The 11,315-nt window shown below is 44.5% G+C and overlaps 1 pseudogene; it reads right to left on the reverse strand.

Moving 5' to 3' along the window:
* Positions 1–380: 380 nt before the first annotated feature.
* Positions 381–6,579, reverse strand: LOC128060944 (ATM interactor-like; annotated as a pseudogene).
* Between the last annotated feature and the right edge of the window lie 4,736 nt (positions 6,580–11,315).

Below are 11,315 nucleotides of genomic sequence, written 5' to 3' on the forward strand. Positions count from 1 at the left end.
TGCCCTGCTTCGTGCATCGAAGTTGCACTGGTCATCTATTTGACATATGGTAATGTACATGTTTCAATGCTATTCTCTCAAATCATCCCACCCTCGCCTTCTCCCACAGAGTCCAAAAGTCTGTTCTTTTTTTTTTTCCAGATGAACATCTTACACTTTATAATACACTCACAAATTTTTACACAAATATCATGTTTATAAGTACAAAAAGGCAAAGAACCTCAAAGAATCGAAGTAACTGTATCATTGACTACATGCAGTAGAGTTAGTATTGTTGTCCCCGTTCTTCATCTTCTAAATCCAGATTCTGTGTTGGGCCAGATGGGAGCTGGGTGTCAGGTCCAGTATTTGTGAATCCACCCCCCATGTGGACTCCGCTTTCAGAAGTTGGAGACTGGGTATAGTTCTGCACACGTCTGGGTTTCAACAGAGCTGAATTGAGATTCCATCTTGTTCCAGGCCAGATCAGCCAGAGGAGAGTCCTCCATTGCTGTCTGAGTTTCATTGCTGGTGAAGAATAAGCTCCCCAAAGTTTTGAAGCCAGAATTCATTGTGTGTTTTGGCGCTGTTCAACTGAACTTTGCTTTCCAGGGCAGGCAGGTTTTTAGCAGTGGAGATTCTGTCAGTCTGGGTCTCTGTATCAGATGAATCAGTATTCATGGAAAAGCTGGAGTGTTTCAAGATACTTCCCAGTGGCAGAACTTCTACTGTCTAAAAAGAAGTTCAGGTCTGTCTGTGTCTGCGTGTCAAACATTTCAAGGCCGAAGAAGCTAGAATTTCCCCTACAGCTGTAGGCCTAGGCAGAAGGGTCTGCAAGGAAGAAATCAGTTTGGGTTTCTATGTCCAGCGATTCCAAGGCTGGCTCAGTGGTCATGGTGCTAAGCTCACTCTCCTCGGTTTGTGTCTGTGTATTCAAGGCTGAAAAGAACTCTTCAGTATCAAAATCAACTGCAGGATTCTGGATTGGGCCAGATGGGAGCTGGGTGTCAGGTTCAGTATTTGTGTCAGACAAAAGACTATGATTGTCCAGCGTCTGACCAGGTAGGTTACTTGACAAGATGTTTTCTAGATCACTTAATAAATCCATGCTTTGGGTTTGATGATCTGTCATGTTTTCTGATGAAAGTATACTATTCCATGCACTGAAATTTGGTGCGGATTTCTCAATATCTTGAGTTAAAGTTTTAGGGTGGTTCTGAGGTAACAATTCATGAGTTACAGTCTCTGCTTCTAAGCTACTGCTTATAATATTGTCTGTAGACATACCATATGATGAATGGACACTCTCAAAAATGTCTCCACACATTACAGTGTGGTCCATCTGTACTCAGTCATCTGCTGGACTTTGCATTCCGCTGCTCTGAGTTTCTCAGGAGATCCCACCTGGCTGGAAACTGGCATGTATAAATGCATCAGTCTGAGCAGCGATAGATGAGGTTACCTTGCTGCTGCTGCTGCTAAGTCACTTCAGTCGTGTCCGACTCTGTACGACCCCATAGATGGCAGCCTACCAGGCTCCCCCGTCCCTGGGATTCTCCAGGCAAGAACACTGGAGTAGGTTGCCATTTCCTTCTCCAGTGCATGAAAGTGAAAAGTGAAAGTGAAGTCGCTCAGTCATGTCCGACCCTCAGTGACCCCATGGACTGCAGCCTTCCAGGCTCCTCCGTCCATGGGATTTTCCAGGCAGGAGTACTGGAGTGGGGTGCCATTGCCTTCTCTGATCTTAATCTTACTGCCACCTTATTCTTCAGTTTCACCTTAGAGACAGTTGACTACATCCTGAATTAATCCTTTCAGTACAGAATTTTTCAATAGTCTCAAATGTGTGAGGGATTTACAAATGTGATTAGTAGTAATAGTAGCCAGAAACATAATGCCCATCACTAAACCATGGCTGTTCTAATAAAAGCCATATATATAAAATACTTCCTTGTCAAGAACACTTATATCTGTGATCTTATTTTATTTGTAACACCCTGTAGGATAGGCTGTTTTTAGCACATAAGCAAAGCACTAGGTTTATACTGTTCTGTAACCTAAACCAGGTATTCTTCTTGCCAACCCGGCCCAGAGATAGAGAGATTTGCTTCAGGAAAAGGAAACAAACAGCAACTAACATTCATGTGATTACTAACAAAACTAAAAGAAAGGTCTCTTCACAATGATGCGCACAAGATATGCACAAGGAAAAGTGAAGTTCAGTGTCATTTAAGCTAATCCCTATTCAAACCTCAGAGATAAAACCATTTGAGCAGTAATTTAGGACTGAATTAACTTGTTTTTTCCCTCTCTATCTTTGAAGCTTTTGTTATTTAAGTGTTTCTGCAAGAAGCAAGGTCCTCTTCTATTCAGAAGCTGATGGTGTGTAGTAACCTCTGCAGGGCTCGGCTTATCCCAGGCTGATAATCAACAAACAGCCAAATACATACCACATCTGACATACAACCTTTTCCCCCAAGACTGTCCCCAAATACTCCATGATAATCAAGTGTTCGTATCACTGAATCATCGTGGTACAAAGCCTTCCAGTATCAAAAACTGAACTCTGCAGAGGCAGGATACCAGCCGCGGGAAAAAAAAAAAACAGAGAAGAACCGTGGCAGTTATTCGTATCAGATAAAAGCTTTGCAAAGATCCTTCAGATAACAAGTTTAGCAGTTAGACTGAGAAAGATTTCATTTTTTCTTCTTAAGCTAGTAACAATTCAACCTGGATGTAATCAACTAAAATGCGATCAGCCTTGATAGAGGGAGAAGCCTGTGTTTAGAAAGGCAGTGCTGCTCCCAAAGTCAACGCTAATGTTAGCTAATAAAGACCTGGGCTTCCCTGGCAGCTCAGCTGGTAAAGAATCCACCTGCAATGCAGGAGACCCCGGTTCAATTTCTGAGTTGGGAAGATCCCCTAGAGAAGGGGTAGGCTACCCACTCCAGTATTCTTGGGCTTCCCTGGTGACTCAGCTGGTAAAGAATTTGCCTGTAATGAGGGGGACCTGGGTTCAGTCCCTGGCTTGGGAAGATCCCCTGGAGAAAGTAACTGCAACCCACTCCAGTATTCTGGCCTGGAGAATTCCATGGACTGTATAGTCCATGGGGCTGCAAAGACCTGGGTTTTAGTGCACTTCCTTCTGGCTCCCTGGGGTAGGAACTTCTTAATAACTGACATAGCACCAAAAGCGTGAGCACCTGCTGCTCCTCTAAGGCTGCGTCTTTTGGAATCTTCAGAGAGGCTGATCTCATGTGGGCCAAGTCAGCAGTTCCAGATGAAGCCCCCTGACTCTGACTCTTCCAAAGTCTTCAACTCCTCAAGGCTTAACATTTTGCCCAAAAATCTTAACTTAGCCAGCCTGTAATTTGTTAATTCAATTACGCTGTTTTCAGGCTATAGTAAATGTCCGTATTCCAACACGCACTGCCAAACAGGCATAATACACTTTCAGCATTCTAAGGTTTAAATTTTTCATTAAAATATTGGTGATAATATCTACACACTGTGGCTTATTGGAACGAAACAGAGTCATGTCTACACCTGTAAAGCAGAAAAAGAAACGTCTGTGTCGGTATACATTTTAGATAGGCACGTATTAGTTAAACTGGAAGATGCGAAGGAAGGAGATTTATTCTCAAGGTGGGCAAGGGGAGGTTACCTTAGAACTGGGCAAAAAAGTCTGACTTTGAACACTAATGGGAAGGGAAACCTGGAAACCAAATGTCAAATCAGTTTGTGAACAGGACGACACAGAGGAGTCAGGGCTGGCCCACTGTGCAGACAGTATGAATTGTGGTGTGGTGTAGGACAGGTCTGTCTGTACATTGATCAAAGAAATGCTGTTCTTCTGACATGTGTTCCCAAGTTCTTGTAATGGGCTATGCATGCATGTATTGCTTCAGTTGTGTCCGACTCTGTGTGACCCCATGGACAGCAGCCCGCCAGGCTCCCCTATCCATGGGATTCCCCAAGCAAGAATACTGGATTGGGTTGCCACTTCCTTCTTCAGTAATGAGCTAAATGGAATTTTACCCAAGTTCACTTGAACACCTGTGCTAATCGGCTCAACAGCAACAGGATTTACAAATTTTGAAAGAGCCTCCAAATCTAGGCTGAGGGTCAGGGTTCCAATGGACAAGGGCAGTAAGTGTACGGCACCAGGGGCAGAGCCCTGATGGTTGACAACCAACACCACAGGCTGGGCCGAAGAGTCGGCTGTAGGCATAAAGACAGGCACAGGAGAAAATTGCATGATGGGGAGTTTAACCAAAGCCACTTTGAGCTTTGGTAAAAGCAACTTCTGAGGGTACCTTGGAGCTGCTGGAAGAGTCTGTTGTTTCTCATTAGAGCTGCAAGAGTCTTCAGAGGAAGCCACCAGCTTTATTTCTAAAGTTTCTAGTTCTGGAACGTCTGGTTGTGGAATTGGTTGGTTGCTCAGTGATTCAATGGTCTTACCGGACAGCTTCCGGCTGCGCAGGCAGTTTTCCATTTTCCTTTTCTTACTAGGTGGATCCTTGTGTTCTGCAGGGATCTCATGGCCAGTTCGGTAGCTGGCGTAGGGACAGCCACATGTGCACTGGAAGGTCTTGCCACAATCCTCTGCATGTCTTTTCAAGTCCCACTTGGTGCCATATGAATTGCTTCGCTTACTACATGTATGCTTCTTTTCAGCATGCACTTTCATACAGTGCTGTTTTGCAAGAGAAAATTGAGAAAATGGTCTGTCAGGGCCTCTAGGGCATCCTTCAATTGGACAACAGTAGAATTTTGGTACAGTTTTCAAATCTTTTCTTATTGTTGGATTTACTGTGCCATCATGCAGACTACATCACGAGAAATGCTGGGCTGGATGAATCACAAGTTAGAATCAAGATTCCTGGGAGAAATATCAACAACCCAAAATATGCAGATGATACCATTTTAGTGGCAGAAAGTTAAGAGAAACTTAAGAGTCTCTTGATGAGGGTGAAAGAGGAGCGTGAAAAAGCTGCCTTAAAACTCAACATTCAAAAAATGAAGATCGTGGCATCCAGTCCCATCACTTCATGGCAAATAGATGGGAAACAATGGAAACAGTGTCAGATTTCATTTTCTTGGGCTCCAGAATCACTGCAGATGGTGACAGCAGCCACAGAATTAAGACATTTGCTCCTTGGAAGAATAACTAGGACAAACCTAGATAGTATATTGAAAAGCAGAGACATCACTTTGCTGACAAAGGTCCATCTAGTCAAAGCTATTGACTAGTTTTTCCAGCGGTCATGTATGGATGTGAGAGTTGGTCCATAAAGAAGGCTGAGCACTGAAGAATTGATGCTTTTGAACTGAGGTGTTGGAGAAGACTCTTGAGAGTCCCTTGCACACAAGGAGATCAAACCAATCAATCCAAAAGGAAATCAATACTGAATATTCATTGGAAGGGCTGGTGCTGAAGCTGAAGTTCCAGTACTTCAGCCATCTGATGTGAAAAGCCAACTAATTGGAAAAGACCTTCATGCTGGGAAAGATTGAGGGCTAAAGGAGAAGGGGGTAACATAGGATGAGATGGTTGAATGGCATCACTGACTCAATGGGCCTGAGTTTGAGCAAACTCAGGGAGATGGCGAAGGACAGTGAAGCCTGGAGTGCGGCAGTTCATAGGGTTGCAAAAAGTCAGAGACGACAAAGCAACTGAACAATTGTATACTATCAAACCAGTCCTGAGAAGTATTGATAAATGGTATCTTTTGCTTAACGGATGCTTCACAAGGTTTGGAGAAATATAGCTCCTGATAGGAGTTCCACAAAAAACAACAATATAAAATATTAAAAAGGGCTTGCGAGAATGGTTCAGGCCAACAACGTTAAGAGAGCCCTCGTCAGACTGGCTGCTTCCTTTGTGCTTGCTGCTGCTACTGCTACTAAGTCGCTTCAGTCGTGTCCGACTCTGTGCGACCCCATAGACAGCGGCCCACCAGGCTCCCCCGTCCCTGGGATTCTCCAGGCAAGAACACTGGAGTGGGTTGCCATTTCCTTTTCCAATACATGAAAGTGAAAAGTGAAAGTGAAGTCGCTCAGTCGTGTCCGACTCTTAGCGACCCCATGGACTGCAACCTATCATGCTCCTCCGTCCATGGGATTTTCCAGGCAAGAGTACTGGAGTGGGGTGCCATTGCCTTCTCCGTCCTCTGTGCTTAAGAGATGTAATGTCTGCCTTAGTAATCAGTGAGGGGATGATCCTAAGGTGGGTGATGGCTGTTACATATGAGCTGCAGGCGGTGGCTCTTGACCGGGTGCATGTGGAGCGCGGGGCTGTTGGGCAGGATCTTGCTGCAGCCGCGCACCGTGCACCGGGTGTTGGTCCGCTCTGCCCAGACGGCTCGCCACCGACGGCTGGATGAGCTCCCGGGCGCGCGGCACCGACCCCGCGTGCTGCTGCCTCGCCGCCGTGGGTCCCGGCCGGCTGCCTCTCAGCCGCCCGGGGGAACCCCACGGGCCGGAAGCGGCGGCGGCAGCGGCGGCGGCGGCGACGGCGGCTCCCCTCGCGGCCGCCGGGACGGCAGGGGCGCCCAAGGCGAGAGCCGTGGGATCCGCCGCCGCCCCAGAGGCCGCCATGGCTCTCGCACCGCGGCCGGATCAGGCTCCAAAAGTCTGTTCTTCGTGTCTCCTTTGCTGCTGGATCTTTGAGAGAGAAACTGTGCACAAGAAATAAGACTGCTCCTTCTAATGGAAAGAAAGGGATACTTTTTGCTAAGGGACTTAAGATTAGCTTATCTAAATCTTTCCTGACCTATTTCAATATCTTCCAGATATACAGATTAAAAGAAAAAAAGCAGCCCTGCACTTTAAAAGAGACTAGGATATTATAAATAGAGAAGGAAGCGGCACTGTCCTTTGTCCACCAGCTCTCCTGCTTGTGGTCTACATAGTCTTTCACTAAGCAGATGGATGTGGCCGATGGCTGATACTGAATGAATGGTGTCTCCTGAACAATGACTCAACCGTGTGGTGGCTCTGCCAAGTTTATGACCAGGGCACCTCCTTCTCATTCCCAAACTATGAACATTACTCATTCTCCCTCAAGGCTGTTACAGCAAAATTAGAGGCTTATTTGTCATTGATTTATTTTTTTTCCTATGACTTAGAAGCTTAAGGAATTCAGTAACTTTTTATTTATCTTCTTTGTCTTGCCTAATACATTTAATAATTCAAACTATTCTTTTGGCCAGATCAGGAGCTAACCACTACTGATTATCTCTGACTCAATGTACGTTTTAACCCAACTATGCTCAACATCTCACTTTAAACACAGTCTGACTTCTATCTTTTCCTAAGGTAAGTTGATCGTGACAATATTCTCTTAAGATCTGTCATCCATTGACTGACCCACATTTTTGTTTTTCCTTATTCATAGCCTTAAATGTAAAAGAAATGCAAACAGAAAATTCTGAACAGTCTCCTTTGAGGACATTGCCCAGGTTCCTATTAGGTACAGAACAAGCTTCCTGACTTGGAAGACCCGTGATGTGGAGGTTTGAAGTTCTAGTTTTAGGGTTCCCCTTCTCTCTCTTAACATCAGCTCATTCTTATTTATTATTGTTGTTCAGTCACTAAGTCATGTCCGACTCTTTGCGACCCTATCAAAGGCAGCGTGCCAGGCTCTTCCGTCCTTCACTGTCTCTTGGAATTTGCTCAAATTCATGTCTACTGAGTCGGTGATGCCATCCAACCGTCTTGTCTTCTGTTGTCCCCTTCTCCTGCCTTCAATCCTTCCCAGCATCAGGGTCTTTTCCAGTGATTCAGCTCTTTGTATCAGGTGGCCAGAGTTTTGGAGCCTCAGCACCAGTCCTTCCAATAAATAGTCAGGGTTGGATCATTTTTATATGTTTGACATTAAATTGCTTTTAGGGACTTCCCTGGGGGTCCTGTGGTTAAGAATTCACCTTCCAATGCAGAGGGCATGGGTTCGATCCCTGGAGGGGAATCTAAGATCCCACATGCCGCGGAGGAGCTAAAGCCCATGCACCACAGCTTGAGAGCTGGAGTGTTGCAATTAGACAAGCCCTCTCACTGCAACTCCTGAGGCCCCGTACTCTGAAGCCTGCAACCCACAACTAGGGAGCCTGCATACCGCAACAAAGACCCAGCACAGCCAAGAAAAAAGAGCTTTTAAAACTTAGTGTACTGTACTTCATATCTCTTAAATGTTATCTAAAAACATTAATTGACATTATTACATTAATTTTGCTTTTATATATGTACATCTTCACTTGCTGTCCAGTGTTTGCTTTCACACTTCATTGCTCCTACTGTGAAGATGGGCACATTAGTCTATTGTAGCTTAATGATTGTAAGTCCTTATTCATAGTCACCGTTCTGTTTAGATAGTGCCTTACAATTTGCAGAGAGATTTCACACAAATCATTATTATTCACTTGCTCATATGTAAAAAAAATATGTCAGTGTCTACCGTGTACCAGGCACCGTGCTGGGCCCTGAGATTATAAAGACCAAAGAGACACAGCACCTGATCTCCAGCAGCTCACAGGCTAAACTGGGAGACACGTAAGACAATAGACAGGATACTGCGGTCAAAAGTAAACTTCTGATAATGGTTTGGTTTCTAAATAGATCTTTTTAAAACTGAGAAGTGAATATATTGACTAATGGACACTTGGCACTTTTCCCATTCGACAGTTTTATTGTGTGTATGTGTGTGCATGAGAACTGAATCAATTGGCATTTTAGCTTATAAATTCGTCTCTTAGGAGCACGGCCAAAACTTAACCTCTACTGGATAACTGGACAACTATAAGGACCTGATCCTTGAATTTAAAGCCTCTAGTCTGTGACCCTTGGTGATCTATCAAGGCTTACACAAACAGGGGAGCCCAGTCTGGTCAGTCCCCTGTTCCTGCTTTACTTCTCAACATTGACCAATAATGCCAATAAACAAAGGATTCCTGTAAAAGGTAAAACTTTCTTCTTCTTTGCTGGCACTTGTGTTGTAACTCACACACAAGGAGTTGAGCCTTTTCCCGTGCTGCTTTGTAACACTGGCATCATTCAAAGTGGAAATGTATTCTGATGGCGTAAGTGTTATTTCCTGGGTAATAAACATCTTGAATAGAGAAGTGAGTCAGCAGAGCCCATGAAACTGATGAACGAAAATTAGTCACAAGGGCAGTGGAGCTGCTTCATCTGAATATAACTTTCTCTGCAGATCCCCTTGAAACTGGGTGGAAGTCCCCACACCTCTTGCTCAATTCACCAGCTGCGAGGGAGAGCTAACGCAGTAGTACTCTGAAAATACAGCAGTGATAGCTGTAGCTATTTGGATATTCAGTAGTTAATCCATTTTAACTTGAACTTTTTCTTTATAAGCTTTTAAAATTATGAATTATTAGGAATATTGTAATATCCAATTATGGGCTTCCCAGGTGGTGCTAGTGGTTAAAAAAAAAACAAAACCTTGCCAATGCAGGAAGTGTTTGAAAGAAGCAGGTTTGATCCCTGGGTCAGGAAGAGCCCCTGGAGGAGGGCATGGCTATTCTTGCCTGGAGAATTTCATGAGGAGCCTGGCAAGCTACAGTCCCTGGGGCTGCAAAGAGTTGGACACAACTGAGTGACTGAGCAGAGAGCATCCAATTATAAGGAGAGATGATTAAGAAAAGAACTCAGAGCCATAGCGAAAACTAAATGCTGTTTCATTCTAATTTGGGAGTGCTTTGGAATGAAGCAGTCCTGTGCTCTCAGAAAAAGTATGAAGATCTGATAGGATTCGGCGTGACTGCTTTGAATGTCGTAGGACTAGTTTGGAATCTGATTACCTATCTCAAGGTCTCAGAAAAGTTAAAAGTTACCTTATTTCTTTTCTTCATTGCAAAGGAAAAGTAAACGTTAATTTCAAACCTGAATTTTTGCACTGGGGACACAGAAATGTTATTTCTCAAGTTCTAAAGGCAGAACTTTGAGATTTTCTGCAGCTTCTTGACTCTAATGGAGGCAGTAAATCACTTACAGCAGAAATTACCCAAAGAAATCACTTGACTGGCCTTCCCTGACTATGGAATTGTGACTTCTTTCTCCATTGCTCAAGGGAGAGAGTATAACAATATCTTCCCTTCCCTCTTCCAGTTTCCTTAGTGTGCCTGGTTCTGGGGTGGGGGTGGAAAATTTATGCGTGGAACTCAGGATAAGCACCAAGAGTCCAAACTTTGCCCCAGCGTTTAAGGTTAGGGAGTGCAGTGGGAGAGAAGCGGCATGGCTGACTTTAAGGCTTGGTGGCAGCTAAGGCCCAAATTTCCAGTTCCCTGTTATAAGATAACCATGATGACTGGAAATGGAACTAGTGAGCTGGCCTCAGTGCTGGTGGAGTGAGGAGGTGAAGAGAACAGTCCTGGAAACTGGCCTCATCATTTTTTCTGGGGGCAGGTTTGCCTCCCGGGAAGTAGTTGCTGCGAAACAGCTGTCATCTGGCGAACCTCTGAGTGAAATGACCACGAGGCAGGAGCTTGCCCTCTCTCGAGGAACTCCAGTCTAGACTGCAGTGGCGGATGGAAAGTCCCTCAGACCTTCCTCGCAGCATCGGTGTGACTAGCTCCCAGAGGAACCCTTCCAGAGTCAGCTGATCTGCTGGTGACAGAGGAACCCTCCAGCTGCTAATGTCGAGAGAGTTTCGGTCTCTCCTTCCCTCTCTTTGTACACTATCTTTGCACAGGTTCCTGAACACTTATGGGAAGCAGAAGGCGTTGTGGAGACTGAACCAGACTTGCATTTGGGAGGGCGAGAATTGGATTTTAAGGGGAGGGCATTGTTCACTCCACCTGTGCAGTTAGATAGGATTTACACATATAAGGACAAATAAACATTTTAAATGATGCTTCATTCTCCTTGTGAAAAATACAGGCAGATGTCCCTCCCCTCTTTTCTTAGAGCATTTACTTTAGAAAACTGGTAAGTTCTTTCTCTGTCTCTCTGAAATATATGCAAACACTTTAAAAAGTTACATAAGTCTTTTGCCACGTTTATAACCCAGGGGTGTCTTTCTCAAGGGCTTGGGGCCATGCCTTTGAAACGTAAACATCCACGTTTCATTTCCCTATTCCAGTTTCTGTGGACAGAAAGAACCTGACTTCCGTGAGCACCTCCCTCCCAGTTGCAAAAATACCTCCTGTCATAAAGATAGAGGTTTATTTTTCTTTATATAAAACCAATTAGCTAATATAGACGGTCACCCCAATTATCAGGTGAATTGAAGATGAACTATGTGTAGCAAAGGGTGCTCTGAGTCCTCTTACTCAAAGACTGGTTATTGCTTATCTTTTTAAAATGATTAACACTATTGCTTA

This window comes from Budorcas taxicolor, chromosome 15 (assembly GCF_023091745.1).
Source record: "Budorcas taxicolor isolate Tak-1 chromosome 15, Takin1.1, whole genome shotgun sequence".
NCBI lineage: Eukaryota > Metazoa > Chordata > Mammalia > Artiodactyla > Bovidae > Budorcas > Budorcas taxicolor.